The following is a 17,559-nucleotide window of genomic DNA, read 5'->3' as shown; positions in this document are numbered from 1 at the left end:
CCCTCTGCGAGCTTTATTGTCCTGCTCTTGAACCACCCGGGTTTGCTGGCGTGGACCATGTGGCTGAATGACGATTCTCTTCTGGACGAAGGGCAGGAAGCAGGCCCTGTGTTTATTGCTCCGGAGTCCTTTGTGAAGCTGCCAACATTGTGCATACAGAGTGAACGCTCACACACAGACGGCAGGCCAAGCAGGGATAATAGGTCTGCCCATGTGGACTGCACGAGTCGGCTGGGAATATACTTTTATCTGTCACAACCCTAATTAAGGGAAAAGGTCTTATTTTGTAAAAGAGTGGCATCAACATAATGAACTGGCTAATTGTTCGTTTTGCTACAGATCTTGCCAGAGCTGTCTGTGGATCATAGACTGAAACCGGAAGGCAGCTTTCTTGGCAGCCCTGGCTGACCTGGCTGACCTTGGATTAAGGTGAGGCTGCTCTAGGGACAGGCCATCTCTCACAGTGTTTTGGGCCCTGCTCTGGATTTGGAGGGCGGGGATTTGGGGGAGTAGTTTTTCCTGCCACAGAACCCCTCTTCATCTCTCACTTGGTTGTTTTTATTCCTGTCTAGTTGCTAGGGTCAGAGGGTGCCCACTGTCTGTCGCTCTTGCTGTCACTGGGCAGCGCCCAGTCCCTTGTCCCTCTGCCCTGCACATGCTGCCCCCAGAAGAGTGGGCAGCAGATCTTTCTAACTCAGCAAACCCCTGCAGGCCTGGCCTCCCTCATTCCCAGTGCCTGGGCATCTCCCCATTTCCCACCTGCCAACACGTGAAGGCAAAGCTGGCTGAGGCAGGGAGTGTAACCAGAAGACCGAGCAGGTATGTTCCCATGTGGGAAATGAGCACCCGAGACCATCTGACTTGTAGCAGAAATCAGGAATGAGAACCAGCCCTAGGAAGGAGCTAGGGAGGACGGGTGGGTGGGGATGGAAGGCAAGCTGACTTTTTGGTACTAGGCACCTTTTGGGATCCCATCATCTTTAAATCTAAATACTTGGTTTTTCAGCAACAAAATGTGGTTCTGTCCATTTTGAGTTATAAAAATGACTTCCTTGTCTTAGAGGAGAATGTTAGCTGCAAATGGTTCAAAAGAAAAATGAGATTGTTTCATGATGTTTCTCTGATGATTACTCCTGAATCATCAGGATAAGGACCTACCACGTGAAGATCAGAATTAAAGTAATGGTGACCCTTTGAAGGGAAAAAAATAGAAAACAAAATAAAAATATTAACTCATACGAAAAACATGTCTTCTGAGACATCTGGCCCCTGTCCTTAGCTGGAAAGAAGAGCCCAGTGCTCAGGGTGAGGGCGAGAAGCTGAGAAGCCAGGTCTCCTGAATGCCAGCCCCAGACTTCCGGCTTGCTTCCCCCTGGCATCCACAAAGTGTCCGAGATATCATGGCAAAAGCCAGCTTCAGCGCCCACTCCTAGAGTGTCAGCCTCTGCCACCCATACAAGATTCTAAGATTTGTCGTGGGGGCAAAGAAAACACCTCCTTCGAACAAGTGACAGTACAGTCAGGCTGAAAGCCTACCAGGTAACCCCACTCGAACCCTGTATAATGGGGGGGGGGGGGCAATGTGACTCTGTGTGTCTCATTCAAACCCCACATGAACAGAGGATGAAGACAGCCTCTCGTGGTTTCCTCTCGCCCGAGTCCTGGTCTCAACTGGAAATCCAGCCAGTGATTTCGAGGATTCGCCTTGCCCTGCCCCGGAACACAGTGTGTGCCCTCAACAGGAACACTTCACTCACTCCAAGAAACCGGATCCTGTTTGAGGGACAGGAGTCGTGAGAACGCCGTATTTGTATACCCAGCACCAAAGCATAGCTTGTACTTGTGGTTAGAGAAGTCCCTGCAGGAAGCCGGCAGGCAGCCTTGAACCCTCTGCAGGCCACCAGACCCTGACAACCGACTCTGCTGCCTTGCGTGCCCTTCGCCACCTCTCCCTGCATGCTGGGCTTTCAGTCTGGGAGCAGTATTTTCTGGCTGCAAGTCAGTCCCTGTTCTGTGACACTTTCGGCAGCTGGGGGAAAGGGTTCCTGAATGCCCACAGGACTCGGGCCAAGCGCAGGTCTAGCCAGAAAGTGGCCCTTGCTGCAGACCACTGAGGGCTCCCTGGCTTTGAGATCAGCTGTCACACACCCTAGAGCCTAAGTCAGAGAACTCAACCTAAAACAGTGGCAGAGGTGGGACAGAAAAAACAACTGGACTGGACATTCGGATTTCTCTAATAGGCAGTTATGAAGATGTGAATGTATTATAAAATGTAGAAGCAAGATGTGTAAAGGGAATGAAAATACCATGGAAAAAGAAGGAAGTTTCTGTCTCAACTTTCCCTGGTTATTTTTTTAAATTTTATTTATTTTTGAGGGGGTTGAGGGGTACCAGGAATCAAACTCATGACCTCATGCTTGCCAGGCAAAAAGTGTGTCTCCTTTTTATTATTTATTTATTTTGGTACTGGGGATCAAACTTATGACCTTGTGCTTACCAGGCAAGCCCTGGAGGCACAGCCCTCCCTGCTTTAAAATCTGTCAAACGGGGCTGGGGATTTAGCTCAGCAGCAAAAGCGCCTGCCTTGCAATCAGGCAGTCGTGAGTTCTATCCCTGGCACCGATAAAAAAATAAAAAATTTAAAAAAAATAAAATCTGTCAAATGAGAAGGTAAAAAAGACAAAGACATAAATGTAGCATTTAGTTTTTAGTGCTTTGTAAAAATCCAGAGACTATTTATTGTATGTTCTTGACAACTTGCATACTGTTACGATGGTTTCAAGTTTTGTTGGATTTGGATATTTTGGAACTTTCCACAGACCTAGATTCCTAGCATCTAGTAAGAAAAGGAGCTTGGATGTGTGGGAGTTCCAGTTACCAAGCAGGTGTTAATTCTGTTGTAACTATATGGTCCCTTCTGTTCCATCAGATGCTGGCAAAGTTTTCCATACAATGCTTTAATGTTTTGTGATGTAATTTTTTATGATTTAACATTTCACTTAAATTTATATTTCCTGCCTTTTCTTCCCACAGTAATTTAAACCATACCCCCAAAGAAAGGGGGAAAAAACCAAACCTGATACAAATGAGAAGAAATTTTATGCAGGACACATAGCAGAGCAATTCTTGATTAAAGTTAGCTTTTACATAACAATACAGGACCTGACAAAAATGAAATCAAGATGCAGTATACTGCAATCGCATTATAACTAAGCAAGTCCAGATCCGAACTTTATACCGACTATAAATCATGGTGACTAAAAGAAAAGCCATGCATAAGCCAGAGTTTGCTTTCCTTGGATTTGGCAACAAATTATCATTAACTTGGCTCAATACAGGAAGCAAGAGGGAAAAATATCACATTCTCTTGAACCAATCTATGGTAACAAAGGATATCTAATTCTCATTTGGTAACCAACTAGATTTTAAAATAACAATATCAATTATTATTAAGTTCATGCATTTAACCAGAACAGAAAATATGCCTAAATAACTTTAAATAAATAGCCCCATTTATTAGAGCTTATCAAGTATCAGGAACTTAAGTAGTTTACGTACATCATCTTTTAAAATCTTTTTCCCACGTTTTTTATTAATGTACACTGGTTATATAGATTAGTAGGTTTCACTTGGCAAATCTGTACATGCACGTAACATACTTTAACCACTTCCCCATCACGTCTCTCTCCTAGTATTACATATTTTAAAAACCTTTCTTAGAACACCTGTTATTTACCAAAGTCCACAGTTCAGAGTTCATTCTTTGCATTGTACGTTCTACAGGTTTTGACAAAAGTGTAGTATCACATATCCACCATTATGAATCACACAGAACAGTTCGATGCTGTAAATGTCCCCTGTGCTCCACCTGTTTATCCCTTACCTCCCCCTCCTCCTGAGTCCCTGGCAACTACTGATCCCTTACTATTTCCATAGCTTCGTCTTTTCCCGACCGTCCTAGAGCTGGAATCACAGTGGGTATCCTTTTCAGACTGGCTTCCATGTCTTGTCAAGGCTTTGTTAGTGTCTTTCTTCTATTGCTGAGTAATAGTCCATCACATGGATAAGCCACAATTTTACCCGTTCAATTACTAAAGGACGTCTTGGTTGCTTCCACGTTTTGGCATTTATGAATCAAGCTGCTGTAAACACTCTTTGCAGGTTTCTGTGTAGATGTAAGTTTTCAACTCATTTGGGTAAATACAGAGGGCTGTAACTGCTAAATGACACGGTATGATTATGTTGAGCTCTGTAAGAAACTGCCAAATTCTTTCCCAAGGTACTTGCACCATTTTGCCTTCTTGTTGCCTAATCTTTCAGCAGTCTTTAAGTGTATGTACTTTATCCTTGTTGCTCAGACAGGAAAACTGAGATCCCACGATGTCAAGTAAATTGCCCGAAGTCACACAGCAGAGTGAGAACAACGCTGGAATTCAACTTTGGGGGGATCAGGCTTTAAAGCCTGTCATTTCTCTACTTCACTTGACTGCCTACTGGGCAACCCAACATTCAGCCAGGACAGGGGCTTCCAACGGCTCCCGTGCATGTACAGTGAGCCCCTGCTTTGGGGGTTAACGTCTCTGTGAATTGAAAGCCAGGCACCGGGGGAAGTTGTTAGTGTCTACCTTCCTCTGAAAGAGGGATTGTCCCTCTCTCCCTCTCCCACAGTTCCAGGGAGAGGCTGGAAGAGCCTGACAGAGTCCATAACTTAATCTGACTCCAGACGTAGGCAGAGGCAGCTTGCTCTCATTAAGCTTTGCATTATTATGCCATAAAGTACTCTCAGTAATGTAGGTACAGATGCCCTTTGCCCCTTAGGATGGGGCTACGTCCAGATAAACCTGTCCTATATTGCAAATATTCTAAGCCAAAAATACATTTTTAAAAATGCATTTAATACACCTAACCTACTAAACACTGTCGCTAGTGACACACTAGACTGTAGAGTATCAGCTGGTTTCCCTTGTAATTGGTTATCTGACTGGCATACCCCCGTGCCTAGCAAGAGAGCATCTTAATTATATCATTAGGTCAGGAAAAGATAAAACTCACCATTTAAAGTACAGTTTTAACTAAATGTGTATTCCTTTTGCACTATCAAGAAAGTCAAAAATTGTAAGTTTAACCAGGATGATCTGTCTAACCAAAAGCTTCAACAACAGATTTCTGAATTTAGGACTTCTTTTGGAGAACTACAACACTAATTGCTGTCCTTTTTAAGAAGAGAGACTAGGGAAGAAAGTTACTGGTCTCCTCTTAGTTCAGAAGCCATTAGAGATGACTGCCATTGGCTTGTACATGTCACTGTGTGGTAGGGTACTTACCTAGCATGTGCAAGGCCCTGGGTGTGATCTCCAGCACATGTACACACATGCATGCACACCCATGCACACATTTATCACTGTAAGCTCAACTAAGGGACTCAGCCATTTAAAAATGTTTCTAGCTTGAGCAAGAGTCTTGCATTGTACTTTGGAGGTGTGATCTGAAATGGTCCTCGTTCTCAACCCAGCAGAGATCCAAACACAGTTTGTACCTCAGCTGCCAGATCATCACAGCATTCAGTGTAGGTGGTGGGAAGGAAAGGCAGGCAGCAGTGGGGCTGGCATTAGGTATGGCCGGGCTGGCCCACAGTCAGGGCTGGATTTGTGGCCAGGCCTGCTGCCTACTTAGTATGACCTTGAGACATGAGGTGGAGACCACTCTACTACCTGGAGGTCAGGGAGTAATTATTTCCCAGGAGAGTCATCTCAGCCATAATGAATTCTGCGAAGGACCTCGTGCAGCTCCCTATTTGTAAAGCATCCCGTTCTTTCCCCTTCTCATCTCAGCAATTCCAACTATGTTGATCACACCAGCTTTCAAACAGGGCACACAGTGTCCCACTTTGGGGAGGACTGTTCGGTGTGGCCCGGAGAGATGGCTTAAGAAGGCTTAATGAGAGGAGCAATGCTTGTTCTCGTGGCTCATATGATCCGGTTAATTTAGGAAGTGTACTTTATATAGCAATTTGGATGGCCTAAAGCAAAGGCCTTTGCTGACAGTCACTTCTTTAAAAAGTTCATACAAAGTTTCAGCTGTTTATTAAAAAGCTTATATGAAAATATTTCTGTGGCTGACCCTTGAAGGAATAATTACATTTCAATAAGGGAGAACACAATGGAGTGGAAAGAAAGGCTGGTGAATATGAAAACAGGCTAAATTGACTTGCCCATGTGTTTACCTGCCAAGAAAATGCAGGGAGGGTAGCTTATATTTCCAGCTGCACAGAAAATGGGGAGAGGAATAATGTGTCAGCTACGGTGAGACCCCGCTCATTCTCTGTGTATGCCACAATTGAGAATCTTTACCATAATTACGAGGCAGGAAAGGGGCAAAGGCAGCAACATGTCTACGATGGGCCTTATGGTCTACAAAGAGCAGTCATACAGGCCCTCAGGAACCATGAGGCAGGCGTGCAAGGCTGGATGTCAACACAGCACGATAGAAGAGATTCTGTGATTACTCAGTCTGACCACTTAACCGCACTCACCCACCAAATTACATAGAAGAAAATGGAGAGCAACAGGTTAAATGATTGACTTGCCCAATGTCAGCATGAATCTATGGCAAATGTGAAGCTAGATCCCCTATGTCTCTATCTCCAATCCAGTGTTCTACATAGTACATCCGGGTTCTTCAAACTAGGGTTGAGTCACACCTGGAACACATGTGTATACATGGGTCTGGTAGTCAGTTTTTTGTTACTATGATAAAATGCCTGAGATAATCAACTTACGAGAGGGAAAGGTTTATTCTGACTCACAGTTTCAGGGTTTCAGTCTATGGCTGCTGGGTGCTGCCACTTGGCCCTAGGATGGCATGTCATATTCTGTGGCACAGGAGGCCTGCTCACCTCATGCTGGCCAAGAAGCTGAGAAAGACAAGAAGGAGCCAAGGTTCCAGTGTCACCTTCCTTACCAATGCCAAGCAAAGAGTCTTATTAAGTGATTTTTCTATCCTTATCAATGGCTAATAATCATATTTTAAGACTATGAGAAGCACCAATTTATGCCAAAGGTTTTACAGCTAAAATTAAGCTTGAAATATCCAGCTTTACTGACGCCAACACAAATATTTCAGAGAAACATGAAAGTTTCTAAAGTTCTAAAAGTTAATGTTACTAAAATCAGTAGGGAAAAACAATACTACTGTAAGATTTAACCACTAGCTTCTTGGAATATACCAAAGTTGGATGAGAAGAACAAGTCTGACCACTATACATTGTTGTAAGTATCTGCTTTCCCAAGGGCAAATCCATTTTCCAGGTCATCTGCTTGTTATACCGTGACTTAATTGGGTTTTCTGTGTTTGCCAGGAATCCTTTGTGTAATATGAACTTCGATTTTATTTGTGTTGCCAGAACTAAGCAAATGAAATTTCCTTATATTTAATGCAGTCTAAGAATAAAGAGATCCATCTTTTAGAAGTTCTACAAACAAAACAACTATAAAATCTGAACCAAACCCTATAATAGATATTGCCGCCATCTGTTTTGCCAACATAATGCAGTCTCTACAGCTTTTAACAACAGAACTTGAAAACAAGAAAAAAAATTAAAAATACAAGTCAAAATAAGTATAGAATGTTATAAGAGATTTGAGAAGGTATCAGATTCATACAAGACCTAACTGAAAAATGCTGAAAAGGAAAAGAATATATGATTAAAACACATAGCAGGATGGATGCAGCTGGAGCAAAAATCAAAAGGTAGAAGATTGACAAAAAGATTCCCCCTCCCATTCTTGAAGAATGTAGATTAAAATGGCCAAGACAGATAATACAATAGAAACGTTGAGAGTTGCGCAGAATGTTTCAGAAGTTCTAATATCCATGGAACAGAAGGAGGAAAGAACAGAAGGTAGGAAATATTCTTTCCGTGTCTATCTCATTCACGCTTCCCATGTTCCTCCTTCTATAAAGCATTTATTGGGTACCACAACAATTCAGTAACTTATGTGTTACCCCAGGCCCACATGTTAGAAGTCTTTTCCTCACCATGGTAGTATTGGGAAGTGCCCTGGACCTTCTGGAGCTGGGCCCAGCATCGATCCCTGGATCACTAGTGTGTGCCTTCAAAAGATCATTCTGCAGAAGGGCTGCTGTAAAAGTGATCCTGGCCCTGCCCAGTGCTTGCTGCTCCTGCTTTAAGACACAGTCACTTGCTTGTTCCCAGCACGCCCACTGATCACTGCCATCCACTACACATTACGAGGTGACACAGCAAAAAGGTGGTCCTCACTGAACACTGATACAGTCTTTGGGCTTGAACCTCCAAGACTGTGGGCTTCGTATAAACCCCTTCTCTTTATAAGCTGGCCATGCAAGCTGACAAATACATCATGTCTGTGGTCTACTCCAGCACTCTTCAAGGGGCCTTCTGAAAGTACAGGGCAAGGATAGGCAGGTTTCTACATCCCTAATTTCCATTTGTACTCTTTTAGGTAGGAAAAATGCCATCATTCCTGCTCTACAAATGAAAGTCTAAATCACTTAAAATTCTAGGTTGGGGAGGCCTCGGGCTCACTCGCTCTCCTTATCCTGCCTATAAGGCTGTAGGACTGAGGTGGCTGGTACTGGGAAGCTCTGAATTCAAAACACAGTAGAAGACATAGGTGATATGGATTGTTCTTCAAATTAACTGCAATGTTTTCTAGAATCACCAGAATTTCTTTAGGATGAGCTGGATAAACTATGTGTGTATGTGTGTGTGTGTGTGTGTGTGTGTGTGTGTGTGTACGTATATATATGATTTTTAATTGAGTTCATATTTAACATATTTTTCAAATAAGGTCATTAAAGCCTGTTGTATCAAATCATGCCATGAAATACGTATTTCACGCACAATCAATCTTGAGCTCATTTCAATTTGTATAATACACAATGTTTTCCACCTTATTTTTAAAATGATGAAAACAAATACATATGTTTTTTTAAAACCTTCTTTCAGGGAATATTGAGCAAAAAGGTTCAAAGAGCACCAGTCTACAGAGGATAAGCAGAAGACAAGGGGCTCACTCAATAGGCAGAAGATACTTGGTGACCTGGCATAACAAGCCACTGGCAGAACAAGAATGATCACATGCTCGTTCACCTCTAGCTTTTTAAAAAGGCCATCTATACCTGTCTGATAGTAACTGACATTTTCAACCACTGGCGGGGGGAAAATGTGTGCCCAGAAGTTTTTCCAAGGCAAGAAAGCATACCGAGATTGCCACTGCCAAAGCAGCGACACAGGGACCCAAGCACACACTGTTCCCTCCTCGTCAGGCCCGGGAACTGCCAGCATCCTTCTCGGACTGGCTGTACTTTGCTCAGCTGATATTTTGGGTAATTTCTGAAGAACTGAGTTCCATGCAGCATTATAATAATCCACACCCTCTTTCTTTCCCCCTGACAGATGTATCGTTACCATGGCATCAGTTACACATGGTCTCGTCACCAAAAAGCAGGCTGCTGCCCAGGAATAAAGTGTGAGCAGTCAGCAGTGGGAAATGCTTTAATACCTGACTACATATAACAAGTAAACATGGTTTCCGGTGTTCTGGTAGTGCATATTTCTTCAAGGAATCAGTGGAGCCTTTTATACATTACCTGGATGGTTTTTTTGGTTTTATTTATATATTTACTTATACATACAAAACAGTGCTTTCTTTTCTACTGACTGAACTCAATGTATTGGGTAGGAGAAGAGGGTAGTTCAACGAACAGGATCTGAGGACCAACTCAAACAAAGGAAAAAGGAGCACTGCCTAAAGTAATGCACCGTCTTTTTAATAGTATGGGTAAATTTATTTGAATAATTCATTGATTCTGTAAATAAATAAATTAGACTGTACTTCCTCAAAGTAAATTTATCTAATGATTCTTTACTTTTGGTGACTTTACAGTTATTATATGGATTACATATGCATAATATATATGTATCTCCAAGTGACTCCAGTGTAAGGCTGAACGCTGAATCACAGGATCACAGGATTCCCCTGCACGGTGAGAGAAAGCTCAATGACTATGTACTGAGACAATACGATTTGATATTCAGAATTGGATTATACCTACCGTGAGGACATTACTGTAGCTCTAAGAATGTTCAGTACACAAAGGTATGTGTCACTCAGAAGAGACACTGAACTCATCAGAGTCCTTGAAAGGGCTCTCTGGTGTACTCTGAGAAACAGAAAGTTCCTGTGATGCTTGGCTTAGTCATCAGCCTTGACGACCACTTTTTTAATTCGCACCACCTTTGTACAGCCGTGGCTATCAGTCACTTTCCCAGAGTTTCAAGAAGTCGGAGATCAAGGAGGATAATGCCAGGTCAGACACCGAGTATGGGCATAAAGGGATGAGATCTGACTCTGGGAGCCTTTGATTCAGCCTTGCTTCCCAAATGTGTGTTTGCAGTTCTTCCTCTCTTCTCCCTTCCATCCACTGGGCAATGAGGTTTTATTTTCCAATTGTTTTGCTTGGTGTGAATTAGAAGGACACTCTGGGTTGGGAGTGAAGTATCCAGCCACATGTCAACAGTAGGGGAGGGGCAGTGATTTAGAAGAAAACAAAATCTTAATTGTGTTGCCTGCCCAAGGGCCTGATCACAGGATTAGCTATTTGTCCTGATGAGTACACCATGACCCTAGTAGACACCAGGGCTACATTTCACCGTTCTCCTGAGACTTGGGCATTTCCTTAGTTTCAACCGAATCACAGAGTCTGGATCATCAACACTCTGACTGAACCTGGAAATGGAAACTCCAAAATTGCCCTCAGATGAAGCTGGTCTACACAGCTATAAAATTCCAACATCCAGATATTTGAGATCATACATAGAGGGTCTTGAAATGTGTTTATGGTACAGATACATCTTTTTGTTGTTGTTTAAGTGTTTTATGTGGGATATTAGTTCTCCATTCCTACCATAAAATGATCTTGAATGTAAAAAGTTAAAATAGTACAAATTTATTATCTTACAGTTCTGTAAGTTTTAGAAACCTGACATGGGTCACACTGAGCTAAAATCTAGGCATCAATATGGCCGTCTTTCTTTCTGGAGGCTTTGGGAATTTCCATTCTCCAGCTCCTAAGGCAGCCTGCATTGCTTGGTCCATGGCCCCTTGCTCAATCTTCAAGTCAGAAAGAATCAAAATCTCCATCAATCGCTCTGACCCACTCTCCTGCCTCCCCTTTCCAGTTTTCTCTTGTGATTAGATTGGGCCATTGAGATGATCCCCAATAGTCTCCTCATCTCAAGATAAATAGTCTTTATCACATCTTCAAAGTCCTTTTTGCAATGTAAAGTAATATATTTACTAATCTGGGGATTAAGACATGGACATCTTTGTGGGGAGCCATTATTCTGCCTATCGCAGATGAGATTCTGTTTTGTTTTGTTTATTTTCTATTTCAGCTGGAAGTAATTTGGACTTATTCTCAGAATGCCAGGAGAGACAGATGCGAGAATGCCAGGAGAGACAGATCTCCTCAGTTAAGACTTGCTAACAGTTTATTGGCAAGGGAGGGCAATTAGATTTCTTTGGATGGCTTTAGATGCTCAGTACTAAGAGGTGGAAGCAGAATAATTTTTAAGACAGTAACGGAGTTTATTAACGTAGGCTCAACTCCAGTACATTTTTTTTCTTGCTCAGAACAGGTTCGAGGGCTGGGAAGGATGCTGACGGAGGCTGTGCCAGGGCTGCTGCCTCCACGTCACAGCCCAAAGGGAAAAGGAACGGGACAGACAGCACATGCGGGAGATTTTCATGGGTCAGGTCTACAAGTGGTGCGCATTTCATTTCCATCCCATAGACTATAGCTCAGTTTCTGTTCAGTGCAAGGAAACCCTGGGGATGAGAGTCTGGCTGTGTGTCAGGAAGAGGAAACAAATGTTAGTGACCAGCTGGCCGTATACCAAGAAATCAACTGATCCACACTAGCCTATTCTCAGAATTTAGGATTCTGGTGACTCCTAGAAGCTGTCAGCCCCGCCAATGAACACTACGGCACTGAAGCATGGCATTCTGCTTTTAAAGTAAAACTGGCACTCAGCTAAAGGGTAAAGGGTACCATTTCAGAGCCACAGAGCTCTAGCCTGTCGCTAGACTTGCTCTCCACATGACTCCCGAGGAATCTTTTAATGACAAAGCCTGGCTGTCTTGGATGTCCTGGAAGGTTCAGGATCTCACACTAAGAAGTAGACAGTCTTTCACCAAGGGAGCCCCTTGCTGTAAGGACCAGTAATAAAGGTTCTCCCCTCACTTCACCCCTCTTCCTGAAGCAAGGAGGCCGAGGGCTGAATGGACTTGGAAAAGGGTGCAATTTAGGGGTGCAGCTATTCTGACAACAGTATCTTGGTTTATTCTGCACATCACAGAAAAACCAATGTTCCCCCTGAGAAAAGATCTGAGTAGTGATTTTCCCTACTCTCCCTAAAGACTACCAGACCAGGAAGAATGTGCAGAGCCCGTGCATCTTAGCGCGTGTCAAAAACCTTGGCCTTCCCAGGTGAGGAAAGGAATCAGCTGTGGCCACCTTGGCCACTGGACAAGTAGCTCAGCAGCCTGGCCCAACCGACCTTAGCGCTGCCTTGTCATTGAAAGCTGGCCTAAGAACTGCCTCTCAGGGACAGTTCTTCAGAGATGAGTGTCATCTAAGAGATGCAGAAAGAATGCAGAAATTAGAAAACTGCCACTTAAAAAAGAAAGAGAAGAAAACTACCATTTTGCATCCCTTTCTTAAAATACTGTGGCTTGGTAATGACCCTTAGCGGACAGTCAGTCATTATGTGAATGGGTGACAGAAAGCCCAGTAACAGAAGGCTGAACTGAAAATGTCTCAACCCCCTGATAATTTTAATATTATTACAAACGAGACTGCCAAGCTTCATGTACCACTTGATCGGACAGACTTGAAAACAAAAAGACACACACATGAAGTACCATTGCCTGAAATATTTAACCTGAATTTAACCCTAACTACTATCTTATATACCATATTAAACAAGAATAAAACTGTCTGAACCCAGAACACGCAGAATTGTGTAAATAGCTAATCCAGCCACCCTACAGTGTATGTGACTGTTCCACATGCTATAGATTTGGACTCATCATGTAATCCATGATGGCCCTAAGTAGAGCCAAAGGCAAGGAAGGGTAAATTCTCTCCCTCTCCTTGAGCTAAAACATCCATTTTCTCCTGTCACTGGACATGAACGGACACTGGATCTCTAACAGGGACTTACATCCCTTTCCTTCCTCATCCTCCCACTAAATGATACAACCAGTTCCCCATTTCTCCAGCTTCCAGACAACTGCTAAGTCTCAGTAATCACTTGAGCCAATTCCTATAAAAAATCTCCTTATCTATCTACCTTTCTAGCTAGCTAGTCTATGTGTTCTTCTCTCAAGAACCCTAACACCATGGATCCCAAAATAAGCAAAAATTTATAATCTAATATAAAAGTCATCAATATGTAATTGTCACCACATTTTCTGAATCGTAGGCTGACATATTCAAAGATGGGATCTAGGCACAAAGTCAATGCATACAAAGTCAATAAATATGTGGCACCAGCTGATTTGGCATAGGTTTTTTTGATGCAACTGTTTATGGAATAATACAAAACCTCTGTTCCAACACCAAAAACACTCTGCTTTGTCCTTTTCTTAATGTGTAACATCTGATGTACAGATTTTTAAACTACCTGTTATTTTCTTTGCAATCCACAACAAAACCATGGCTCATTATTTCATAACTTTATTTTGTTCTTCTGATCTGACGTCAAAGATTCAATTAATTAAGTAACTTCCAACACTGAAGACTTAATCCATGAAGTGTCTTTCAGTGGAGTATTCCCATTGCGGAAGCAAACTGCAGCCTGGATGCGCTCACTATGAAATGCTATGGCTTTTGGTTTGCAGATGTGGCTGGGGTGCAGGTCCTGTCAGCCAGAGCAGAGGGGAGTACAGGAGAGCAAGGTACTTCCCATGCGGAAAAGGGCAACAGTGCTCCAGGGCCTTTACGTTCATGGGTGTGAATGCAGCATTCACTTTGGCAGCTCGTATACTACGCTGCGGTGAAAAATGAGTTCCAAAGCTTCAGGGTGTGGCTACTGTAGGTGACTGACACTCACTCTCATCACAGCCACAAATACAGACACAACCTCAAAAGCTAAATTCCAGAGGAGGGCTCCATTCATTACAAGATGATCCTGAATACGGTTGTATGACAGTTTTAGTTAACTATTTAAACAAAAATACCTACTTCTCTTAAAATGTTTGGATGTCCTGGGTTCTGAGACCCAATTTGAGAGCAAATCTTACAGTTCAAGGGGGGGAGCTTGCACAAGGAGTCGGCCGCATGGCTACTTTTGGCTCTCAGGGAATAGCACAGGGACGCAGCAGCTGTGACTCGGCAGATTCAGAGCTCAGGTGCTGGGGTTTGAGTCTCTTCCATCCTCACAGAGAAAGCCTGAGGTCACAAGCCCACACTCAGGAGCCTGTCAGAAGTCAGATTGAGTTCTGTCACAAACTAGCTCTGTGAATTCTTGTTTGTTTGTTTTGTTTTTTGTTGATACCAGGGATCAAACTCATGACCTTGTGCTTGCCATGCAGGTGCTTGTGCCACTGAGCTAAATTTCCAGCCCCAACTCTATGACTTTGAGAAAGTCCCTTGACCTCTCTGTGTCTAATTTTTCTATAAAATAGAGAAAGACATGGGTAAGAATGACTGCCGTAAGGTTGCCAGAAGGGCTGGATGACTCAATACTTGTCAGATAACTTACAACGGTGCTTACTTCTCACTAACCTCTTCACGAGCCTTTCATTCCAGGGAGTAACATCAAACAAAAGCACTTCTGTTCCTTGTATACCCTGGCTTACATTTCCAACATTTCTCTAGCAAATAATTTGAAGAAGCCACAAAATACAGACAAAATACAGCTTTATGCTTTTGAAAAAGATATATTCTCCTGAGAAATAAAGTAAAATACTTCCCACCTATTACAAATAATGTGTCAAGTTGAGAAAGTGCCATGGGGACAGAGAAGAGCTGCCAGCAGTCTTGGGTAAAACCTAAGAAAGAAAATGTTTCACTTGAAACGTAAATGCTGTGGAAAGACAGTATTTCTAATATTGAGCAAAACCCTACTGGTCCTCTTAATAAATTACCCAAAACCTGAGATGCCACTGGAATGAATCATCAGACCTGGGAGCTGGGCAAATGTAAGAACTGTACCTGCTGGGCTGTCCGCGCACACACCTGCCTGCCACACACCTTATTCTAGACACATCTGGCCAAAATACATTTCTTTGTCTCAATTTTTAATACTGCTAATAGGATATCATTATACGCTATTATGTTCTTTGTTAAATAAAGGAATTTTTAGGGGCCAGGGTTGTAGCTCAGGGGTAGAGGGCTCGCCTAACACTCACAGGCCCTGGAATCAGAACAAAAATTTTATTTAATAGAATTTAAAAAACATAAGCCCAGCAAACACACATAAACTGCAATATAAGCGGTATTATAATTCTTTCATTTTTAAGTGGCACTTAATACCTGTATGTACTTATGGGATACAGTATAATCAGACAAAATTATGTCAGGTATTACTAAGACACAGCCCAGGTGGTAGTTGGAATTCTCAGTGCCTTGGCTCAAAATTTCATCGACTCTCGAAACACAAAGGCTTCTCAGTCTTTTTGGGACATTGTGTGCTCGGGTTTTCCTTCAGTTCTGGGCTGCTGGTGACCGGTGTGTTGTCTCTACACATATGACATCACTGCCATGTGAATGACATCTTCACAGCGGAATGCACATGCGTAGGAGACTTCCCAGAAAAGCCTGGGGATCACAATAGTGGTTGCATCTTGGTCTGAGGTGATGCTTGACCCCTCCTTCACCTGCCCTTCTCTTCTGCCCCAGCACATGTCTCCCTCACTCTCTGAATAACCACCAAGTGCTTCCCCAGACTCAGGCAGAGCAACTCTACCAACATCCACCCCTGAGGTCTCCTTTCCTTCTTCAAGCACTTATCAAGGTGTTTTTCTAAGACCACTGTTTCACAAAACAAAGTCTGAAGTCGGATGCTCTGACAACAGCGTTTTCATTTTCCAGACCCCCTAACATTTACATGTAAGTGGAGAGGCTGAGCCCAGGGCGGCAGCAGCTGTGCCACGCAGATGCTCGAGCTGCCAGTGGAAGCAGCAGTGGTGACAGTGACAAATCACATGATCTCAGGCCCAAGCTGCTCACAAGCACTGAGACACATACCAAGGGCAGAAGAGAGACTCACAAAAAACAAGAGCTCTGATTGAGCAGAAGGATACAAGAACCAGAAAATAAAAACCATGCATGCCAAAGAGACCCGTTAACTCTAGGATCTCAGGAAACAGGGAGTTTAACTAAAACCTCTTAAGAAAATTCAGCTAACAGTAAATAATACTCAAAAAGAATATTTATTATTAAGATGATCCTCAAAAAGTACAGATTTCTCTTTATTTTATGCAAAAGAATATCAATAATGAAACCATGTGCTATAGCAAAAAGGAAAATACCCAATGTCTTACGTTTTCTAAAAATTTTCAAGATGTAGTTCTTTGAGGAAAAAATCCAAAACTCCTTAAAAAGAAAAGAAATCAACTTATCCTCCCAACCATCTACCAAGTATACAAAAATAGATATTATTACACTCATTAGATAAACAGGTAATAATTGGTGGCTCCAACTTATCTTCCATTTCTTAGTTACTTTCTCATAGATGAGACATAATAAATATCTGATACTCACAACTCAAAGGAAGAAAGGTTTATTTTCGCTCACAATTTGGAGACATTTCATACCATAGCTGTTTGGCTCCAAGAAAGGAAGGCAATACAAAGAAGTATAGCCAAAGAGAAGCAGCTCATAGCATAATAGGCAGGAAGTGGACACAGAGATCAAGGGAGAGGAGGGAGACAGACCCTTCCATGCCAAAGTGTCAGTGACCTATCTTCACCAGCCAGACCCCAACTCTCAACATCACATCTATAAACTACTGCACTGATGAGTATCACATCCCCATGATCCAATCACATCTGCAAAGACCCACTTATGAACACATGAGGTTTTGAGGGACATCTAGGTATAAACCATAACACTTCACATAGAAGATTTCCTGAAGCACTAATCTACTTTAGGATGTGACAAACGATTTCTCTTTGACAACAACTTCTCTACTAAGAGGTTATTAGAATTTATTCAAGCCCTGGAACATTACTATTTGTTCCCAGTCTAACAACCAAATTAATATCCTTGTCCCTGCTCTGACTACTTTACAACAAGCTGCTCTACCATCACATTAAAATTAGGGTTCAGCTCACCTCTTAGTTATATAAAAGTCTGGGAAGGGCCTATACTAGCAGGCGATCTCACTAAGCTAGAAATATATGGGTTACTTTCTAAAGGAAAACAGAAGACAAGGGAAGAAAGGAGCCGAGTGACACCAGGCAGATCTTTGTCTCACATCAAAGAGGGAATGGAGCTGGTGGACCT

General features: G+C 42.7%; 1 protein-coding gene and 1 long non-coding RNA gene across 9 annotated transcripts in view; one reads left to right on the top strand and one right to left on the bottom strand.

Moving 5' to 3' along the window:
- LOC100716104 (suppressor of cytokine signaling 2) overlaps nt 1-17,559 on the bottom strand; it is a 259,251-nt gene that overhangs the window by 36,727 nt on the left and 204,965 nt on the right. The window lies entirely within an intron of this gene.
- On the top strand, nt 11-1,549 carry LOC134477380 (uncharacterized). The gene is made up of 3 exons (XR_010049429.1): nt 11-429; nt 712-819; nt 1,280-1,549. It is a non-coding gene; the product is annotated as an uncharacterized LOC134477380 (long non-coding RNA).

This window comes from Cavia porcellus, unplaced genomic scaffold (genome assembly GCF_034190915.1).
Source record: "Cavia porcellus strain 051 isolate PalLab524CR breed Dunkin Hartley unplaced genomic scaffold, mCavPor4.1 scaffold_8, whole genome shotgun sequence".
Classification (NCBI taxonomy): domain Eukaryota; kingdom Metazoa; phylum Chordata; class Mammalia; order Rodentia; family Caviidae; genus Cavia; species Cavia porcellus.
This window is presented reverse-complemented; position numbering and strand designations above follow the sequence as displayed.